The 23421-nt window shown below is 46.1% G+C and overlaps 1 protein-coding gene across 1 annotated transcript in view; it reads left to right on the forward strand.

The window, feature by feature from the left end:
* Positions 1 to 23421, forward strand: part of PGM5 (phosphoglucomutase 5) — an 832754-nt gene that overhangs the window by 583471 nt on the left and 225862 nt on the right. The gene's annotated exons all lie outside the window — the stretch shown is intronic.

A 23421-nucleotide genomic window follows, 5' to 3' on the forward strand; every position in this document is an offset into this window, starting at 1 on the left:
CGCGCGCGGCCCTACGGTCTTTATTTCACAAATATATATATATATATGCGAAAACAATGTCTCTCAGCTGTGGAAGCAAAAATATGAGGAACGAAACTCAATGAATATATATACAAAATAATTACAGTAATACGAGTGTTCAAACTGATCGTGGAGAACGGGATAATGCAATTGTCAGGGGACAGAACAGGATCTTTTATTAGTCTCTGGTGCTAGATCGCAAAAAGTATCGGGTTTTCCCAGGACGTGTCTGTTCGGCAAACAAAGGATCGGTTGAAGGGACAACGTCCTGTTGATCAGCTGAATGTTCTGGTCTTGAGTCCTTTGCTGTCAAATGTTCAACGGTGTCTTTCTGCCGCGCTGAGGATTCTCCGACAGGTTGTGCGTCACTGAAAGGTACAAACGCCGGCAATCCTTCGGTTTCAGTTGATGCAATGCCTGTCCTCACCCACGAGTCTGCTGGCAACGGGATAGGGACTTTCTTCGTGTGGGTGGCGTGCACCCAATTCTTCCGCCCCTCAAGACGAACTGCAGTTCTCGTGGCAAGGAGGACCTGGTAGGGTCCAGTGAACCTCGGGTCCAAGTTGTTCTTGCGCGAAAAGTTGCGCGTCACCACCCAATCTCCGGGCTGGAGCTGGTGGCCTGGACCCTCCGTCTGCGTCGGCAATGCTTCGTGAACCTGTTGGTGAATTAACCTCAGTTTAGCAGTCAAGTCATGAAGATAATCGATCAACATTGGATACTCAAGATCACAGAAAATACCCGGTCTAGGGACCCCCCAAACATTAGCAGGACGACCGAACACTATTTCATAGGGACTGAGCCCTACTCGGGAGTGTACAGTTGCCCTTGTTGACAGTAATGCTAAAGGTAAAGCGTCAGGCCACGAGAGACCAGTCGTAGCCTGAATCTTTGCTAGTTTTAGTTTAAGAGTGCCGTTATACCCTTCAACCAAACCAGCTGACTGGGGATGATTGGCGCTATGGAATTTCTGATTAATTCCAAGGCCCTTACACACACTCTTCATCACACTACCCACAAACTCACTTCCGTTATCTGACCACACGACTCTAGGCATTCCATACCGAGGAAAATATTCCTTCAGTAGGATTTTCGCAGTAGACAAAGCAGTATTGTCTTTGAGAGGATAGGCCTCGATCCATCGGGAGAATGCGCAAACCACAACTAAGACGTATTTCAGGTTATTGCATCGCTCCATATGGATGAAGTCCAATTGGATCACTTCAAAGGGACATGAAGGGGGAGCAAAACTGCCAGGAGGAGTTGGGGTTCCCTTACCAGGATTGTACAACATACATACCATACAATTCTTAACCAAGCGTTCAGCACATTTCGTAATACCATCATTCTTCCACACAGGAGACAGTAATTTACAAATACCTTTCGCACTAATATGTGCTACCCCATGCGCCATAGTCACAACAGCCAACACATACGCATCCGGTAACATCCATCTTTTCTGATCAGACAAATCAATCCAACAACCATTCGTATCCAACTTTCCCGTACTTTCTTTCCACTTCGTCTTTTCAGTCTCGGTGGCCTCATTCTGAATTGCTTTCACACTCTCGATAGTGTCCTCACACATACTGGATTCTGTGGGCCACCTAACCGGGCTCGTCACATACATTCGTGTGCTAAGGTTCCGGGCAGTCTCCTTAGCAGTCTCATCCGCAAAAGCATTACCACGACCAACATCATCCGTCACCTTACGATGCGCACTACATTTAACAATTGCCACTTGCTTAGGCAACGTAAGCGCATCCAAAAGATCATTCACAAGCTGGCCATGCTGAATCTTCGTACCATGCGATGTTAGAAAACCTCTCTCTCTCCACAACCGTCCAAAACTATGTGCGACGCCAAAGGCATATTGGCTATCGGTAAACACATTCACACGCTTCCCTTTTGCTAACGCACATGCTCTAGTAAGAGCGATCAGCTCTGCAGCTTGGGCAGAATTCTGACGTAATCTCGCAGTCTCAACAACAGTATTCAACGTTACAACAGCATATGCAGTAGTCACATCGCCATTCGGCAACTTGAAACATGAACCATCCACATACAGTGTACCGTCTGGGTCTTCCAATGGGGTGTTTTTAAGGTCCACTCGACCTTTTGTTTCCTCCTCTGTCCTCAAATAACAATCGTGTTCTGTTATTTCATCTGACTCTGAGCTAGTTGGTAACAAAGTTGCCGGGTTCAGAACGTTACAACGTTTTATTCGAATGTGGCTTGCCAACAGCGTCAACTCGTACCCAGACAACCTCGCACTCGTCAAGTGCTGAGTTTTCGTACGATTTAAAAGAGTATCGACTGCATGCGGAACCATCACCGTAAGCATATTATCCATGACCAATCCTGCTGATTGTCGGATGGAGACCGCGGCTGCCGCCGTCGCTCGCAAACAACTCGGCAACGCTCTAGCTACCGGGTCCAAAGTCGAGGAAAAATATGCACATGGACGTTGCTTACCACCAAAAGGTTGCGTTAAAACACTCAACGCACAACCTTCCCTCTCGTGAACATATAATGTGAACGGCTTGCTATAGTCAGGAGTACCCAACACAGGAGCCGAACACAATGAATCACGTAATTCAGAAAAACTTTTCTGACATTCTTCCGTCCATGGTAAAGGAGTCGAAACATCCTTGCACGTAAGAGCCACTAATGGTTTCGCTAGCAATGAAAAATTAGGAATCCACTGCCTGCAGTACGACGTAATACCTAAAAAGGCACGCACATCTCTTTGGGTTGTTGGCACAGCCATTCGCGCAATCGCCGCAATTCTCTCTGGGGTCAACCTCCTTCCCTCCTTCGACAATAAGTGACCTAAATAGGTTACTTCTTGACAACAATATTGGAGTTTAGAAGGCGACACCTTGTGATTTAACTCGCAGAGATGTTGCAGCAGCGATACTGTAGCAATTTTGCAAATGTCCTGAGTATCGGCAGCTACCAATAGGTCATCGACGTATTGGATTAAGGCCGCACCAACCGGCAGCGTAAACGCATCCAGTTGACCCTTCAAGGCTTGACTGTAAATCGATGGACTTTCACAGTAGCCCTGAGGAGCGCGTTTAAACCGGAAGCTGCGTCCACCAAGGGAGAAACCGAAAAGGTCTCTACTCTCTTCTGCAATCGGGATGCTGAAGAACGCATTCTTCAAGTCAATCACCGAAAACCACGATGCAGAAGCTGGAATCAGAGTCAGTAGGGCCGTGATGTCAGGCACAACAGGGAACTGAGGAATCACAATTTTATTCACCTCCCGTAAATCGATAACAAAACGATAAACAGGTGGTTTCGAAGGATCAGTACGTTTTAGAATGGGTAGTACAGGGCTGTTGCACACATTTCCCCGTGTTTCCTCAATAACGTCTTTCTCGATCAAATCATAGATGATTGCTAACAGTGCTCGTTCACCATCAAGAGAGATACGATACTGGGGAATACGTGGCAACCGCACATTAGATTTCAACTGAACGACATATGGTGAGATATCAAGCAGGCCCACATCATTGGGACCTGTTGCCCACAAAGACGCAGGAAGAGAACTCAATTCCGGTGGAAGCTTATCGAGAGACAAGTACATAGGAGAGACAACTCTCTCTCCCAACGTAAGCTTTACACCCGCAGGAGAACAATGCAAAGTCGCATACAAACGTTTAAGCAAATCCAGGCCCAAAAGATTTTCACCACAACCCGTGGTTAGAATCAACGGAGCTTTGAGCTCGCGAGGCCCAATTTTAAGGGGCAAAGGGCGCGAAACTGGATTGCTAACGGGGGCGCCAGAGAATCCAACGGAAACATTTGTTAAGCCAGACAAAGGTGCGCCAGGGAGTTTTGAATGCTTTATGGAACTTTTCGCTGCACCAGTGTCCAACAGAAAAGGCTCAACGACGCCCGATGTAGCAACTGCGACGTAAGGCCCTCTCTGATCAACCGGAACTGATACAACTCCCTCTCCTTGTCTTTGGCTATCCTAGTAATTACTGTCGTCAGTTCCCTGATCGACGTAATAATCGTCTACATTGTATTGCGCAGATCGTCCTTGTGACGATCCACGTTGATCAAAACAATTATCGGAATTGGATGAGTTATCCGAGCGATCATTCTGAGCACCACGACCTCTGCCACGTGGAGCCTGCTGCGAACCACCACGACCTCCTCTAGATGGATTACCACTATTACGTTCGTTTAGAACAGGACAATTAAATTTGATATGTCCCTCCTGTCTACAATAAGCACATTGATTGTACCCTAACGAGGATCTTTGGGAAGAAGAGTCATTGCGAGATTGTGATCGGTTCGATTGCGACCGCGATCGATTTTGTTGCGAAGTAGTCTGATTAGAACGTGGAGGATACGCTTGCTGAAGCAACACTTTAGTTTTAAGCTCTTTCGTTTTTTTATCAACACGGTCGTTCTCTTCTTTCTCTCTGTTCTCATAATATTGTGCTGTGGCCAATATCTGAGCTGAAGTAGAAACGGCCCATGCACTTTCTGAATTCTTCAATTTATTGCTCAAATCGGGCAATAAGTTCGAAACGAATTTATCTACGAACAACCTTTGACCACCCTCAGTGCCCATATCCTGACCACTATGATCAATGAATGACTCCTCAAACCTCGTAAAGAAGTCGGAAACACTCTCGTCCTTCTTTTGCTTACAAGCTGACAATTTGTCCCAGTTCACCCTCATAGCTGGCATAAGAGTTTTCATTAATGTTATAATTCTTTGAGGAAGGTCAACAATCAGCTGGTCGGGTTTAGCAGCAGCCGTTTGTCCGGCATCTGCCGCTACAATGGCAGCCCAAGCACCACCTAATTCATTCGGATGGTTTTCATGACGAATCTTAGCCCATACCGGTTGCGGTACGACATTGCCGAACAACATATCGATATCGGCAAGATTCATTACCGTAGCATCTACGAGCTGCGATAATTCTTTGTAATACCCTGTAGGATTCTTGCGTGGGTCAGGCAAAGATTGCTTCACCTGCAATACTTCCGAGCGTTTCCATGGGAGATGTATCCATACTCTCTGAAAATGCGCCAATACCGGGGGTTGAGCATTAGGATCAGCTGGTATCCAAACCGGTGGAACTTCTCGCATAGGAAATTGACCAGACTCGTCTGGCTGTCTTTCAATATCCTCAACAAACAAGGCTTGAGGTATAGGAGTGGGACGAAAAGATAGCAACCGTTCAACGGCTCGTCGAACGTTGGTATCCACTATCAGTCCAGCCGAAAACTGAAGCTGTAAATCAGACAACGCGGTCAGCACCTCGTCAGGTGCGTCGGCCGATATCTGATCACGAAGGACCTTGCACATTTCCTCGAATACAAATCTCTGGGTTGGTATATTGAACTGACAAAATGTGTCGAGTACAATACGGGGTGGATTTCTAAGGGGGTGCGTCATCCAACCCATCGCCATATTATATAGCGAAGCACGTTCCCTATTACCTGGAAGCTGGCTACGTCTCTGAGGACCATCTGAACCAGCGGACCCAAGAACAGGTCCAAGCGAATGAAAGAAGCTAGCCGCAAGAGGAGAATTACGACTACGAGTAGAGGGAGAAGTATAGGACACAGGACTAACAAGTGAAGGAGTAGAAACAGAAGCAACAGCAGGAGTTAACAGAGCAGGAGCAGTAGCATGAGCAGGAGTATGTGGAAGCGGAGGAGCAGTAGGGATAGCAACAGACAAAGAAGCAGGAACAGTCGGAAAAACGGGTGCAGGTTGAGAAACAGGCGGAGGAAGAATAGGTGCAGGAACAGGTACAGGGGGAATCACAGGGGCTGTGGTACCCTGTACGTACGGAGGTGGCGACTTCATAAGATAGGACATTAAGGAATCCTCAACTGGCTCATCCTTCTTTTCCGACTCCGTAGGCAAAGTAGGATAGCATTTATCTATAGTCATACGCTGTAGTCTGTCAAACACTTCCTTTTCCCTAATCTCCTTATCATGCTGAAACTGCTCTGCTTTCTTTACAATGGTACCAGCACTATCTCTCTGATTTCGCTTAGTCTGTCTGATTTCTTTCTGTCGGGCTTCTTTACGCCACAACCGAAAGGCATCAAACATGGCCGGCCTTGACTTTTTCGCAAACAATTTACCCTCTAGATTATCTAAGATCGGGGCCTCGAAGCTACCATGTGGTGGCCAACGAAGGTCACCATCTTTCTTTGTATATTTGATCCAGTATTCATTAAAAGTAATCGGGCCTAGCCCATGTTTACTGTACAGTTCATAAGTCGGGGTTCCAACCGGAGGTATCGGACACGAGTCCTCCAGTCGGGAATCCGTACCACAAGGTCTGAAACAACTAAACAAAGTACTGCGACCGGGCATCTTGCACACTAGCCGAGTTTCACAAACTTCAAGGGTTACGGGATTTACCAAGTCCCAGCAAAGAACAAAACCCTCGGTTTTTGGCGGCTGCAGTCGTCAAATAACACAACAAAGTACGCTAGCAAAGTGTCACCGACAAAAACACTCACACAGCGTAAACAACAAAAACACCCGCTAAAGTGTCAACAACTAAGGACTCTGGGAGCGACCCACAAATACTTAACTCAAAGATCGATGGCGTCACCAGGAAGGCCCGTCAATCGTCTCGCTATACCAAGGTCTACGCCAGGCGCCAAAACAGGTTTACAGTCAGGGCAGCAGTCCGTCGCAGCCGTCAGGAGGCGGGAATCTTCGCGGAAAAGTCTTCGGGCCACTTGTTTCGACAACAGGATCGATGAAGCGGAGTGCACTTTCCCTCGGAGATTTCACACGAAGTTCCTCACGATCGTCGGGCTTGGACCGGTACCACTGATGCAGCCCTACGTTGGGCGCCAACTGAAGGACTGGGTTCTTTAAGACCCAGCGGTGCCAGGGGACAACACCTGAAACCTTCGTGGGTTACCTGTTCCGGCGTACGAATGACAGAGACACGGGACACTTCCTTCGGCGTCAAAGATTCAAGGTTTATTTACTGCAGGGAACACAGAAGTCACGACAAGTACAACACGTGCAACTTGGGGAGACTGCTTCAAATTGGTTCTGTGGATCGCTCCTTTTATACAGATTTTACCCATAGGACAACATGACACACAAAGGTTTACAACCCGGTTCCCATAATTATCCCCCAGAGGGGTCGCTTTGGTCACTTTGATACATACAAAGTCCGGAACATAAGTGCGGAAACATTTGGCGGTTCCCAACTGTAAAAACCCATCTTCTCAACATTAGTGCATTCCAATCGGCAGTAAAACAGATCGAAATAGGAACAGAGACAGGTGCAGAGGAAGACGGTGACAGTGGGGAAATCGGAAAGGGTGTAAAAGGGGAGGTATCGGGAAACATGAGATACAGGCATCAAAGGGACGTGCCTAATGAGATGCACGGCTGAGACAATAAGTCCGTGCGGCAAGATGAACCTCGAGCGGCGCCATCTGCCTTACAGTATCATAAAGACACTTATAAAGAACATGTGTTTTCCGCAAATCTCTTGAGAGTCCCAGGGTCGCGAAGCGGACAGCATCCGTTCGCTGGCTACTTGAGGGCAAGAGACAAAATGGATGCCGTATCTAAGATGGAACCCGTGGGTACAGATGAAAAACCCACATAACAAACGAACGGATTAAGTTAGCACAGCGAAACTGTGTACACTTACCAAACTCGTCATTTGCGGTTCATAGATACCAGACTCGACCATATTCGTGCGAGTCGAAAACACCACTTATAATTGTCACGGAACCTCAGAAGTGTTCCTATAATTCCAGCTGTTGTGCCCATTTTGAACAACAATTGCATGTGTAATACATGACCATCAATTTTGGGGAATTTGAAGCTTTAATCCAAATGTATAACTCATTTGCCAAGGTTCTTTCACCTTTCAGTCACTTTTCATTCCTGCGGGATTCCTGTTGTCAATGTCCATGGATATCTGGTTGATATGGTAAAATTGGTGTTGTCAAAACCTGCAAGAAAGAGATTGGCTTTCACCGAGAATCAGAGTTCTGGTAGAAATACCTAGTAGTTCACAGGGGACTGTAGTAGCTCTAAGAAAGTACTTGTGAAAGCAATTAAATCAAAAGCCCCAGACGAGGTTTAAAAAGCCAGAGCCCATTATAGGGAAACATTACGGAGAGCGCAACGTAACTGGGATGACTCTAATTGGAGTGATTTAGTAGAAGCAGCTAGGTCTGGTGACAATAGATTGTTTTGGAAAATAATAGCCCATGGGAGTGAGCACTCAAATCCAAAGCTAGACTTTTACTAATACCAGACAGTCTGGGAGGATCACTTCGCTAAATTATATGAAAAGATGCCTAGTGAACCAAATGCTCCCATGCTGCCAGACCTAGCACCAGGGGATCTCCAATACACCCATGAACAGACAAAGCCCTCTATAGTTGCATTAAAATTGGGTAAGGCACCCGGGCTGGACAAAATCCTGGGCAAGTTACTGTACCATGACCTATCAGTTTGGGTACCTTACGTAAACAGCTTCTGCAATGCCATCGCCCTTGGGTGCTCTGATTCCAGAAACCTGCAATGGTGCTGAGATAATCCCTGTACACAAAAAGGGGGATCGTTTGAACCTGTGTAACTATAAACCAGTAAGTAGCTTAGATATCCTCCACAAGGTCTTTGCAAGACTTATACTGGATAAGCGTTCTGACTGGATGATTGACACCGAGATCTTGAGCTCTTTTCATTCAGGCAGGGTTTAGAGTGAAAGTTACGATAGATCAAGTCCTAAGGCTTATTTTAATAGCTTGGAAATGCACTAAATTAAGTGATGGACATCTACATATTGCTTTCGTAGACCACAGGCCTGCTTTTTACCTAGCACCTAAGGGGTTGTTATCGGCTACACTTAGGAACATGGTGGTCCCTGATGCGCTGTTTGCTTTGCTGGCAAGATTACACCATGCCAACTTTGCCCAAGTCGCATGGGGCCCACAGGGGCAACTGAATGACTGCATCCCAATATGTAGAGGGGTGAGGCTGGGATGCATTATTGTCCCTACTCTCTTCTCACTTTTTGTAAATGATGTGATAAGGTTTTTACAGAATGGTAACAAAGACACGCCCAAGCTTGATGGGGTCTGTGTTCCAGCACTCCTATTCGCAAACAATACCCTCCTAATTTCCCAGTCTGCTATGGGCCTGCAGTTATTATTGAAGAACTTCCATGAGTTTGCCTATCCAAGGTTCCAGAAATAGATGCTGTAAAGACTAACTACATTATAATCAGGCCCCATAAGTCCTTCAGGAACGCTATGTCTTTGAATTGTAGAGTCCATCTTTAATTTGGAAAATGTGGGCATTATGCTGGACAGTGGACTGTCTTGGTCCCCCCATATTAATAAGCGAAGGGCAGTCATTCAGCACCAAGCTTTGGATATCAATAAAATACATAAGACTTCCTACTCTAGAGCTTTACTCTGTGCTCTGTAAGTGTACAAGCTAAAAGCCCAATCAGCTGCACTCTATGGAGCTGAAATTTGGGGGCAAGTGAACTCTTGAGTTATTGGCTCTAAGTAAGAACATGTTTATGTGCTCTCTCCTGCATCTCCCTAAGAGAACTCTCCTTATTCCGAGGGATTCAGTTGTATCACATAAAAGGGTAGGCTGTATTGCCAGATAAAGGCCTCTCCTATACTGGGTGCGGCTTTGGACGACAGAAGAACTTTTGCCTTATAGAAATGCAGTGAAAGAACTGCTAGCCCTTGATAAGAATATTCCCTTCCCATGGTTTAGACATATTAGGCAATGGATCCTAGGGCTGGATCTTGGTTGCTTCTGGACTCACCCAGAAGAGTCAACACCTTCCTCAAAAAAGCAACTTAAAGCGTCCTATTGGGATAACACCATGGCCAATCTTTCCTATAACTGTACTTTGGGGAAACGCTATGAACCCCCTGGAACATCCCTACTTCCAGATCAACCCCAAAACAACTCTCTGCGGACCCCTCATCTACAGCCATCTGGCTTACCCGCTCCCTTCACCATCAACATAGTCAACCTCATTGCACCCCACACCTTCACTTCCACAGACTACATACTACTCTGAGACCTAAACTTCCACCTGGACAACCACGATGACCCCAACACCACTGCCCCCCTAGAGAACCTCGCCAACATAGAACTGAAACTGCTCGTCACCGCCCCCACACACACAGCAGGACACACACTCAATCCCATCTTCACAGGAGGAAACTGCGTCTCCTAAAGCTATACCATGGATCTGCTCTGGACGGACCACCACTGCATGCATTTCTCCTTTAGAAAACCCATCGTACACAAGCTCATGCACCACCCCCCTGCAGAAGCTGGAACAAAGTCACAGAAGTACAGCTCATCACCCCCCACACCAGTACCCCACCTCCAACGACACCAGACGCTAACACCCTGGCACACAACTTCCACCAATGGATCTCCAACTGCGCAGACACTATTTCTCCCCTCAAAAAAGCCACAGGGCGACACATCAAGAAAGCAAATTGGTTCACCCCAGCACTCCAAGAATCCAAGTGATCATGCCACCGGCTCGAAAAAACATGGAGGAACAGCAAAACCCCAGAAACACGCACCGTCTACAGAACAGCCACCACAGCACACCACTCATCAAATCCACAAAAAAGAATTTCCTCCAAGACAGAATCCTCACCAATGCCCACCACTCCAAAGAACTTTTCTCCATCATCCAGGAATTTGTCAAACCTGGCAGCGAAACTACAGAGATCCCAAGACCTCTGCAACGGACTGAGCACCTTTTTCTACCTCAAGATTAAGACGCTCTACGACAACTTTGACAACCAGGAACTCTACATCACCTCAGCACCCACCCCCAGCGACTCCACCCAACAGACCATATTAACGTGGACCCCACTCATGACAGAAGACACCTTAAAGATCATGAAGAGCATCCACTCCGGAGCACCCTCAAGCCCCTGTCCCCCCCACATCTTCTACAGAGCCGTCACGGCCATCGCACCCAAACTATGCCTGACCATCAACTACTTCCTCCAGACTGCCAAATTCCCCGACAACTGGACACATGCCAAAGTCAACCCCTTCCTAAAGAAACCCTCCACAGTCACGACGGACCTCAAGAATGTCAGGCCCATCTTACTGCTTTCATTTGCAGCCAAAGTCATCGAAAAGGCCATCAACACCCAGCTAGCAAACCTCATAGAAACCAAAAACATCCTGGACATATTCCAATACAGATTCCGCAGGAACCACTACACCAAGACCGCCCTACTCGCTGCCACAGACGACATCCGCGACCTCCTCGACCAGGGACAAACGGCAGCCCTCATCCTCCTGGACCTCTCAGCTGCCCTCAACACCATCTGCCACCCCACACTAGCAACCAGACTCCATGATGCCAGCATCCGAGGAAAGACCCTGGACTAGATAAGCTATTTCTCACAGGGAGAGCTCAGCCAGTCAGACTCCCGCCCTAACTCTCAGAACCACATGTGGAGTACCCCAGGGTTCCTTCCTCAGCCCCACCCTCTTCAACATCTACATGGCCCTCCCCGCAAACATGGTCAGAAATCACAGGCTCAACATTGTCTCCCATGCTGATGACACCCAGCTCATCTTCTTCCTCACCAAGGAACCCAACATCACCAGGCACATCTTCCAAGAAGGGATGAAAGCTGTCGCCACCTGGATGAAGGACAGCTGCCTGAAACTCAACTCAGAGATAACAGAAGTCCTCATCCTTGGCTCCACCCCCTCAGCATGGGATGACACCTGATGACCCCGCCCTCGGAAACCCCACCACCCCGACAGACCATGCACAAAACCTCAGCATCATACTGGACTCATCACCCGCTATGAACAGCCAGATCAATGCCGTATACCCATCCTGCTTCAGACAGATCCCCTTCAAATCCAGAAAAAGGGTCACACAAGCCCTCATCACTAGCAGACTGGACTACGGCAACACCCTCTGTGCCGTAATCAACAAAAAACTCCTTTGAAAGCTCCAGACAGTCCAGAACGACGCAGCCAAACTGATCCTAGACATCACCCTCTGCAACCACATCACCCAATACCTCTGCGACCTCCACTGGCTACCCATCAAAAGAAGAATAACCTTTAAGCGCCTCACGCATGCATACAAGGCCCTCCAAAACATCAGACCAGCATACATAAACAACCACCTCTCCTTCCACGCACCCAAGAGAAACCTCAGATCAGCCGACCTCTCTTTGGCCACCATGTCAAGCATCTACAAGACCAGAAAGGGGGGAAGGTCCTTCTACTTCGCAGCCAAGACCTGGAACGACCTCCCCCTCCACCTCCGGCAAAGCCCTACACCTCTCAAGTTCAGGAGAGACCTCAAAATCTGGCTCTTCAGATGAAAACATCACCCTTTGAGCTCCATGCCCCCACCACCACCACCACCCCCATTGCCATGAGACCCTCACGGGTGAGTAGATGCGCTATACAAACCCCTGATTGATTGATTACATCGGTTTTGAGGCAAAGGACCGTATTTAGCACTCTTTTGTGTATACAATTGTTTAAAAACTGGTCTTTCGGAGTACAGGTTGTACAAGTTATCCACAACAGATTTTTTGAAGGGAAGCCTATGCACTTTTATTCTGAAACCTATTGCTTATGAAATGTATGTTCCTTGCCCCCCCCCAGAGTTATCTCTTGCCCTTATTGAGTTCAAACCTAACATTATTACTATTCTCTTTTTAAATATTTCCTTTCTCTTAATTTTATTGATCCAGTATTTTAGCTTGTATATTACTGTTTTTAATGTTGCTATATGCACACACATTTTTAGATCCTTAGTTCCACATTAGGCATTCGTTGGACCGCACCGGAACCGTAAGAACTATGATACGGTCTACACACCTACTATACGTTTTACGAGACATCGGCTGTACTCAGTGAACTTGTCTTGCATTTAATGCTTATATTGTATTTCTATCATATACATTAGGGAATGAAATTTCGAAATAAAAACTTTAAACTGAACGAATACTGCATAAGTCATAATCCTACATCACTCTTAAAAGTATGACAGTATGTTAGGGTTCAGTTAAAAGAATATGGCAATAGAGGCCTTCCTTACAGCCAAGTAACATGCGTTGCTCTGCATGGACCACTTGCAGAGCAAACTGAAATGACGTGAGAAGGAAATGTGCTTCTAAAACACACCTAATTGCAAAAGCAAGGACCAGCCGTTGCAGCTCAAGAATACAGATGTGAAGATTCAACAGTATTCTGTGAAAGTGGGCAACTATCATGGAGTTCTCGCTACTGATTTTACTAATATTCATGGGAGGAATTGTTCCAGCCACTGTGTGAGAAACTTGTTGTGGCGATAATTGTTCAGACCCTGGTCAGGTTATGGCTCAACCGCTCAAAACCTAGAGCAGCATCCCTCTTTGGGGCTTGATAGGGACATTAGCCACCTGAAGCACAGGAACCTCGTGCAGGGCACAACATTCACCACGTCACGACCCAGAAGTCAAACAGTAAGTGAGAGATGCAAAACAACACTCACACAGCATAGGGACAACATGGCGTAAGCCCCACAAGCAGAGGAAACACTGTACAGCAGAGCGTTAGAGACTAAAGTAACTAGTTGTAAAAGCATCATGATTACAACGAAGATATTACATACTTTCTGCAGTAACCAATTGTACCTGCGTTTGGTCGTAATAGTTCTTTTTATATTGATTTATAATCTGAAAAAAACCCATGGTGATGCAAAACTCTACAGGCGAAGATGTGACAATGGCAAGAAAACATATTTCCTGTGATTGCCTAGTCTAAGCAGTTTCCTGCCTTTCCTTTACTCTGGTTTTTTCGTTGGGACTGCAGTTAGCTGATTCTTTTCTATTTTTATACTTGACAATTTATCCTACCCCTTAAACCTTTTCATGCCGTGGACTATAGTAAAGACAATTATATCATTGAAATCTTATGTTCAAAGTAAAAAGGACCCAGAATAAGTTTCAGGGGCCTTACAATAGAGCAGGATGGGCGTGTTTTATCGTAACACTAGCACATTTTGGCTTGGAAAAATTCAGCAAACTTCGAACAGGATCTTATGGAAGTCTAAACTGCAAACTAAATAGCAGTAGAACCCAGTAAAAACGACATAAAACTAGAAATTGGAACTTATATTTAAACCTTTTATTGTTGACAGAAAACACAATGTGACCAATTCACAAAGAAATGTGAGAATCCACTCTTGTACGTTTATAAGAGTGAGCCTGGGGAGCTTAGACAGTCACAGGCTCCCAGGACTCCTGGAAAACCTTTGGAAATTGCCTTTATCGCTGGTTTAAAGGTATTTCTGCATGCACAATTATACAACAGAGTGCAGTTCAACATGTCATTGCACTTATAGATTTTTTTCTCCAGGGGAAAAATATTTCCCTACAGCCCTCCGATTCCCGGGATATTTCTTCTAAATTCCCAACCTAGAAACAGTTTTGCTTATTTCCTGGGTGGGAATGAGCAAAGAAAAATATGTTAATATCCACAAATTCACAAGTTTGTTGGTATCCACAAAGTTTAGAGGACATTTTAATCCTGGAACACCCACTCCCAACACAGTTTCACTTCCACATATTGTCATAGCATTCAGAAGTATTATTGCATGTCAGTTTAAAAATTAACGTTTCTTAAAATATAAAACAAGAATGTATACGTGCCAGTCATCGCATTTGCATGTGTAAGCTAAGCTTACACAGGTAAAAGGGCCCAGTGTTTCACTTTTATAGAAGAAAAGTGACAGGGGAAAACTATGAATGCATTTCTATTTAAACTAATTTGCCTTTACAATACCAGATATAATAGTATTTTTATTGACATGAATGTAGTATGTAGCCAACAGGCAGGCTTTGATCCCTAGAGTTCCATAAAGGCTTCATGGAAATGATGGACAGAGCAGTAAACTTGTATAGAGAACTCTGTGCATCAGTTTCTCAACTTCAGATATTTAAAACATATCTATCTTGGTTCTTGGACTCAGACCCTGCATGTATTTACAAACACATTTTTCAGATCACTTGCTTTTAGTACCGATGTCTGAACTCTTCTGTTCTTGCCACACATTGGAGCGCAATTCACAAAAACATTTTTGAGTACGGGAAGTAGAGCTACAAGAGTTCTCTTTTATGTACTTTTACGTACATTTGTGAATTGACACCCAAAAGACCAACTACGTATTAGTAATGGTGCAAAGCGGGGACCATCTCTTCTATTTGTTCTGACTGTATACAAACATTTGCTAAATATTCCATTTTAGCTGTTTTGTGGCCAATTCACAAACACAAGCAAGAGTGTGTTAATCAGTACAACAGATTGACTCATGTATGAATTCCTAAATGCCTTTGAGATGAATTTATGATGTTTTAAAGCATACATTCACCACGCATGGAATTACAATGGCCGCTTTGCTACCACGCATGCCATTACATCGCCATTACATCACAAGTCGTATCAACGACTTGATGTAGGAGGCTCTGGACTTAGAAATAGCATTAATTATTATTCCTACTCCAGTTTGTGCAACAGCAGGGAAGGTGTTGGATTTAAAATCCAACACACTCCCTGGTGTTGCACGCCCCCTACACGCAAGTTGTTGATACGACTTGCAATATAATGGCACGCGTGGTAACACCACAGTTGTTGTAACAACTGCGTTGTAAAGCCAAGCGTTGTGGAAACAGCGTTGTAAATGCTGTTTCCCCTTTGAGATAGGCCCCAATGTTATGGCATTGACATTTTCTTGTTGACAATCTCTTGTCGTGTAAGTGACTTTATCTGGGGACGACCAGTCATCCTTGCTTGCCATGTTTGTTTGTTCAGAGAAGCCATGAGTTTGTCAGTGCACTATACAAAGTATATATTGCATAACATTTTAAAGGCTTCATTGGCTAGTTTGTGCTACAGATATCATTCAAACGTTGGACAAGATTGCATCTTATAAAGTATAGGAGTTAGGAGTCTTACAGCTTTGTGGTCACAGTCCCTGGACGCATGACACACGTAGGGTGCTTGTTCAGGTGTTTAGAGAAATCTGCTGGACTAAATTATGCCTCAAGTTCAAAAAGCAGTTCCTGACAATTTCCAAAAAGTGAATGCAAAAAATAGAGGACTACATACCTGTCGCCAACTGATAATAGATTAAAGTAACTAGTATGCAGAGTGAATGTTTTGGGAAACAGTCCCGATTCACAAAGACTTTCGGTGTTCACAAAGAGCATTTACTACTTGTAAATGCCCTTTGTGAATTCTGAAAGTTGTAGAGTTCAACATTTGGTATTCACAAAGGGTATTTATGAGTAGTAAATGCCCTTTTTGAATACCAAAAGTCGTAAAGTTAGACTTTGGTCTCACTTTACCTTTGTGAATCGGGGCCTTTGATTTCTGTCAGAATTCATGGTATTGAGGCAGTTGGATAAAAAGAGGACATTTTAACAACCGTATTGGCTGCTTTAATGATAACAGGTGTCATTATGTCTGCATTTACGGTGAACCAGTTGTTGTTTGTTCTCCATCCATTCCATGCCTCCCATGAAGAAGGGCTACATGTGTTGTGTACGGGCCAATACATGTGTCAACCATATAGGTTACAGACATTCAGCTCAGATTAAGCCACGAAAAATCACAGCTAACTCCACTTTATTTTTGATGCTCACAGTGCATCAACCCAGGCAGGTTTGGGTAGCATTAGTATTTACATGACTTCTCTTCCACAGCAGTTAAAGCTGTTGTCAAGCAATTTACATTATAAATTTAAATGCAGCGGTCCCAGTTTACACAGGTTTACAAAAAATGTGAACATGTTTGCTGCAGGGTTACTCTGATGTTTGGAGCCAATTTGCAACTTTTTCAGCAAATCCTGACGTAGTCAAAGAAAGTTATGACAGTTGTAGATTTCTGCATGTGAAATTGGAACTTGTGTATTTCCAAATGCATAAATCAAATGCAAACGTGCATCTGCATTTCTAACTTTTATTTTCTTTCCTCATGGGGAACTTACTTTTCCCCATTTATACTACCTTCTCATACATGCCCAAAAGAACAGTTAATGTTGTGCTCGCCTGGAGGAATACTTTGTGGAGCTCCAGCTAAAGAGCTGCCTACACATTATTGGCTAGGTTTCATAGACATATCGTCCTCAATGGAGAAATAGATGAGGTTTCTTCATAGAAAAACCATGCCATTGGCTGGTAATCTGAACCCCTCACTAGCCTCTGTTCCACCCAGTGTAGCTTTAGATACTATTGACCAGCAGTGGTATCCAGCTTGAGATCTTTTTTGTTGGTTTTCCTGTGTTCTAAAATCTGGACAAGAGGCAGTTTTAGTCTTTACAATTACAACCTTACTTCTATGTAGTATCACTTTTTTTAGGACATCTATTTAACCTTTTGGTCATTTACATTGGTAGGCTGCGTAGGCATTGAGAAGGACAGATTGATCAAAAGAGATGGATGTCCCATCCACCGGGGCTCTCTGTCTTCCTGACTCATTTAGAGATGGGGGGGGAGGCGGGATATCTCTGTTTCTGATGATGGAGTTTGATCCTCCTCTGGCATCAGAAATACCTCTTGGCAGCATACCTGCTGGAGACCCACTGGTTACATGGCCTCAACCCTCCCACATCTATTTTGGATGCAGCCTAACACTATTGTATTCCCTGTCTTTGACCCAGACGGGTCCAAAGATGATATTGAAAAAATGTTAAGGGCACTGATTGAATAATGGCCTGCTTTGGTTGCTTGCCTATGGAGAACAAAAATTAATGACCTGTTTACCATGTCGGAATGGGATTGCTGAAAATGAGTCTCCTAATATAGCTTAGTCACAACTGTGACTTTTGATATGCCATAAGAACTTGGAGACAAGGGTGGATGATATCAAATATTATTTTTAAATGTTATTATCTTGGTCCCTGTCCCAGCCAATGAGCACTGAAACCAGCATGGATCCATTTTTATGTCTATTAATTTTAAGTCAAACTCAGGATAGTCAAGTTCGATCACAGCATGATCCTCATTTCCATATTAGAATATCCAGCGCTGACCCGTGTATGTAGCTGAGAGTGCAGTTATTCTGCTTGTTCCCCAGTCACTGAACCCCGCAGTCCATTCACATGATCTTGGCCCACGAGTATCTTCACTTAATTTTCTTCTGAAAAAGAGACAAAGAGCAATCACTTTAGGAAATGTTGTATCATTATTTTAGGGATAACCAACGCCTACAGCTTCCGTGATTCCAATGCAAGGACATCCAGTGCTCATTCTCCCTTCACCCAATGATTTGTGCTAGTTCCCATTTACTCCGTAACTTTCACTCCATTGCACACATGTTGTCTGGAGTGTTCACATCACACACCAATGTGCCTTAGGTTCCTTCTACCTTTCCCCGTCACTTGCTTGTGGCAGCGGCTCCTGCTGGAACAACAGTAGGAGAGAATTCAGCGTCTTCTTCCCTGGGTTACTTGAGTTGTTGTGTGATCCCAGTCTAGCTTCCCAGGGCTCTAGTCTATACTGTTTCCTTCCCTATTGCTGGCAGGCTACCTTTTTATCCATCCTCCTGTCTTGTTAATCCCAACTCTGCTCATTGGTCCTTCTCTTCCAGTTCCCATATCTCTGGTTCCACTCTCCACTCACATCCTCCCTTTGTCTTCTTCACCTCCATTGTGCTTCTGCGTCATCCTCTTCGCCTTCACCCCGCATCATGCTGACTCCTCCTTTTCATCCAACTACCTGGAATTAGTTTACTTCTTGCTTCCGGCGTCATCCTTGTTTGTCTCCTTCCTTAGTCCTACTTCTCTCTCACTGTCTTCCACGCTGCCAGAGCATTAAGCATACTTGTACTTGCTCGTGTACCTTTGCCACTGCACAGTGGGGACAAAGCTCCATTTTTTTCGGATACTTGGATAGCTTCACTTCCATCTTCTGGGGTTGAACCTGCTCATAATCATCTAATTTGCCTTCATTGGTGTCAAAGGTACCTGATCAGGTGGGAAGGGGCCATCCTATGGCGATTGCACTGATGCCACTGTAAATTTAAATTTATGCTTCAGCCAACTGATGTATGAAAATTACGTTTTTGAACTGGCATTCAGGACAAATCTCATTTTGCACTTGTCAAACAATACAATTGTCAGTGCACAATGACACCTGCATCAGTGTCATCTAAGGAATACAGAAATGGCTGGCTGTGAGCAGGTGGGAGTTACAGTTTGTTGTTCTGGAGTTTGACGGTGCAAAGGGCACCCTTGGAGAGGGAGAAAGCACAAGATGAGCTCGAGCTACATAAATGGTACGATGCAGAAAGCCAGTGGGCAGTGACTCTGTTTGGTCAGGTAATTTGGTATGACTGTTGTTTTTTCCTGGTGGGAGTTGAGTAACAGCAGGCATTAAAGTGTATGCTATTTCTATTGCCTAAGAATTATACGTTTGTCTGCCTTTTTAAGCCTGGCATTACATAGTTTGTTAATGTCAACTTTGGAAGCACACATCTGTGTTGACTGTGCCTTATTAGAGGTCACTGATTTTGTATCCATTTACTTGTGGTTATATTCCCTTCCTCTCTTGCTTGGCTTTCTTGCTTTACAGCAGTTTCTCTACTGCTGTGCCTCACTGTAGAGAGCATATCATTTAAGACCTCATCAGGGCTTCCGTGAAAGACAAATGCCAAATGGGTGTTAAGGAGAGCAGCTGCTGTACTGAAAGACTAAAAGACTCGACCGCGACCAGCACCAGGAACCCTAGACTTCCGAACCGCAAATGCTGCAACCCAGCTGCACTCTACGCACTCCATCCAGGCCGCAACAACAACTGCAAGCCAGCTTCACCAGCCGACACAGATGGTCCCTTCAGCTGTCACCGCTTCCGCCACACCTGCAGCTCTGCCAAGACCACAGCACTTTTTGCCCTATGTGGGATGGGTATGCCCAGAAGTGGGTCCCTAGCTCACTGTGCCACTGGATTCCAGCTTCCCTGGCTGTTGAAGGATGACATACCCTGAAACCGGTCCCAGAATGCTTGTTTCCGGTCCAGGGAGGACCTGGCTTGGCAGTTCAGTCTGGACTGTTCCCATGAGGCGCAGCATCATGACTGATTTGCATATGGCTGGGTCTAAACTGGGGTGGCATCATGTTGAGCAAAAGAACAATGGATTTAACCCAGATCTCCTGACTGGGGGTGAATGTATGATTCATTCATCATTTCGTCCATCATTTATTTGCGTAAGACCACAGACCTAGCACAACCCACCCGCAACAACGCAACAGCACCAAAAACCCTGCAATGCATCCTCCTCAATGTCAGATTCCTCCACAAACACGCCACCGAAATCTCGGAACTCCTCGACAGCACAACCCCGGACTTCGTGTTCCTCACTGAAACCTGAACTAATACCACCTCGGGACCCGATATCGCCACCACCATTCCCCAAGGATACAAGATCTCCCAGAAGGACCAACCCACCGCCTTGGGGCGGGGATTGCCATCTTCCACAAATCCACTGTCCAACTGAGCACACTTTCTGACAAGCCCACAGACCTGATGGAACACCTACCCTTCAAGATATAGGCCAGCCCTGCCACCACCCTCCGGGGAACCCTCATCTACCAACCCCCCGGACCCCGAGGACCATTCATCAACGCCATCATGGACAGCATCACCCCGCAGGCCATCGCGTCCTCCAACTACACCTTGCTGGGAGACCTCAACTTCCACCTCGACAACCAACAAGACCCCAAAACCAAATCTCTCCTGGATAACCTCCACAACATTAGCCTCCGCCAGATCGTGACACAACTCACACAGTCAGCAGGACGCACCCGCAACCCCATTTTCACAACAGGAAACTCCATCACTTTCAGCCACACCACTGAACTACCGTGGACAGTCCATCGCTGCATACATTTCTCCCTCAGTACACCCACCATCCACAAAACGCAGCACCTGCTCCCATTGAGAAATTGGACCAAAATTACAGACGACCTGCTCACCACCAAACTTGGCAACTCTACCCGAACGATCACGGACAAGGACGACCCCGAAAACCTGCACAGATGGATCTCTGACTGCGCCAACACCTTAGCCCCCCTCAAGAAGAACAACCACAAACATGCCAGGAAAGCCAGCTGGTTCACCATCGAACTCCAGGAGTCCAGACACACATACCGCCGCCTCAAGAAGGCCTGGAGAAACTCCAAATCTACAGAAGCCCACAACAACTTCAGAGCCGCCACCAACGCCCACCACCAACTCATCAGGAATACAAGAAAGAAAGCTATCGAAGACAGAATCCCAAGGAACGCGCACAACAGCTCTTCAGCGTCATCAAGGAGTTCACTCAACCCATCAGTGAATCTATAGACATCCCTCCCTCACAAGACCTCTGCGACAAACTCAGCACCTTCTTCCACCACAAAATCAAGAACATTTACAACAATTTTGACGAAGATAGCCAACACACAGAACCCACCCCAACCAACCCCGACAACTTGAAGCCAACGATTGACAGCTGGACAACTCTCACCGATGAAGACACACTGAAGATGATGAAGTCAATCCACTCCGGGGCCCCCAGGGACCCCTGCCCCGACCACATCTTCAACAGAGCCACCTACACCATCGCCCTGATGCTTCGCCACACCATCAACCTCTCCATCGCAGACACCAAACTCATCCTCTCCCTATCCAACGAACCCAACGCAGCCAAACACAACTTTCAAGAAGGCATGGAAGCAGTCACCAAATGGATGAAGAGCAGCTGTCTACAACTCAACAAGGACAAAACGGAAGTACTCATCATGGGCCCACACCCCGATGCATGGAATGACACCTGGTGGTCCCGTGCCCTAGGAAGCCTGCCCACCCCCACGGACCACGCATGCGACCTCGGAATCATCCTGGACTCCAAACTCAAAATGGATCGCCAGATCAACTCCGTCGCATCCTCCTGCTTCCACATCCTCCACCTCCTACGCAAGACCTTCAAATGGATCCCCCCTCAAACACAGAAAGACCGTCATACACACCCTAGTCACCAGCAGACTCGACTACGGCAACGCACTCTACACCGGAATCAACAAAAACCTCACCTGCAAACTTCAAAACATTCAGAACGCTGCCGCCAGACTAGTCCTCAACCTGCCACGACACTGCCACATCATCCAGCACCTGCGTACACTCCACTGGCACTCCATCGAGGCAAGAATCACCTTCAAGATTCTTACCCACGCACACAAAGCCCTCCACAACACCGAACCAGCATACCTGAATAGCCGACTCTCATCCTCGCATCCGAACCCCAAAGGACCCTACAATCAGCCCAGCTCTCCTACGACATGGTCCCACACACCAGGGAGTCAAGATCACAAGGCCGCTTCCTCAGGGCCAGAGCCTGGAACGCCCTTCCACTCCACCTCAGACACACGACCTCACTCCCCAACTTCACGAGGGCCCTCAAAACATGGCTCTTCTCTTCAATAGACGGCCTCCTTGATGTACTGAACCCGGCGCCTCGCACTCCCCCCCCCCCCCCCGCGCGCCTTGAGACCCTTACGCGTGAGTTGTTGCACTCAACAAACCCATGATTGATTGATTGATTGATGTATGAATGTGTTAGTGAATGAAAGCATGGATAGAGGAAATGGTGAGTGCATGGGTAAGTGAACTGCAGCAGGGAGTAGACAATAGCTCATATCCACCAAAATGACAGCACCCATTATGCACTTACTGATAGTCGTACCCATCCATCCATATATTTCCTCACCCATTTATCCACATACATACTCACCTCTTCAACCAGTCACCTAACTGTGCATTCAACCATCCATTCACCCATTCACTGATCTGAGCATTCCCTCATCCATTCATCCATACATCTTTACTGCACTCATCCATCTGTTCATCTACACTTTACTTTAAATTTTCATTTATCCACTCAGACGACAAAAGGGCTGGCTAGAGACTCCTGTGGGAAAACAGCGGGATAGCAACTATCACAATACAGCTATCAGAAGAGCTGAAACAAGGGAGCAGACATCCAGAGCAGGTTCTAGAGAGCTGCCAGCAGGAGAGCTGAAACGAGGGAGCAGATAGACAGAACAGGTGATTTAGAGCTAGCAGCAGGAGAGCTGAAACAAGGGAGCAGGCAGCCAAACAGGTGGTAGACAGCTGCCAGCAGGGGAGGTGAAACAAGGGAACATACAGCCAGAACAGGTGCTAGAGAGCTGGCAGCAGGAGAGCTGAAACAAGGGAGCAAACAGCCGGAAGAGGTGCTAGAGAGCTTTCAGCAGGAGAATAGAGTGAGAAAAGGAAGGATGGCAGACAGCAGTGAGCAGTGATAGTGTATGAGGCAGAAAGAAG

The sequence above is a fragment of the Lissotriton vulgaris genome, chromosome 3_1 (genome assembly GCF_964263255.1).
Source record: "Lissotriton vulgaris chromosome 3_1, aLisVul1.2, whole genome shotgun sequence".
NCBI classification, from domain to species: domain Eukaryota; kingdom Metazoa; phylum Chordata; class Amphibia; order Caudata; family Salamandridae; genus Lissotriton; species Lissotriton vulgaris.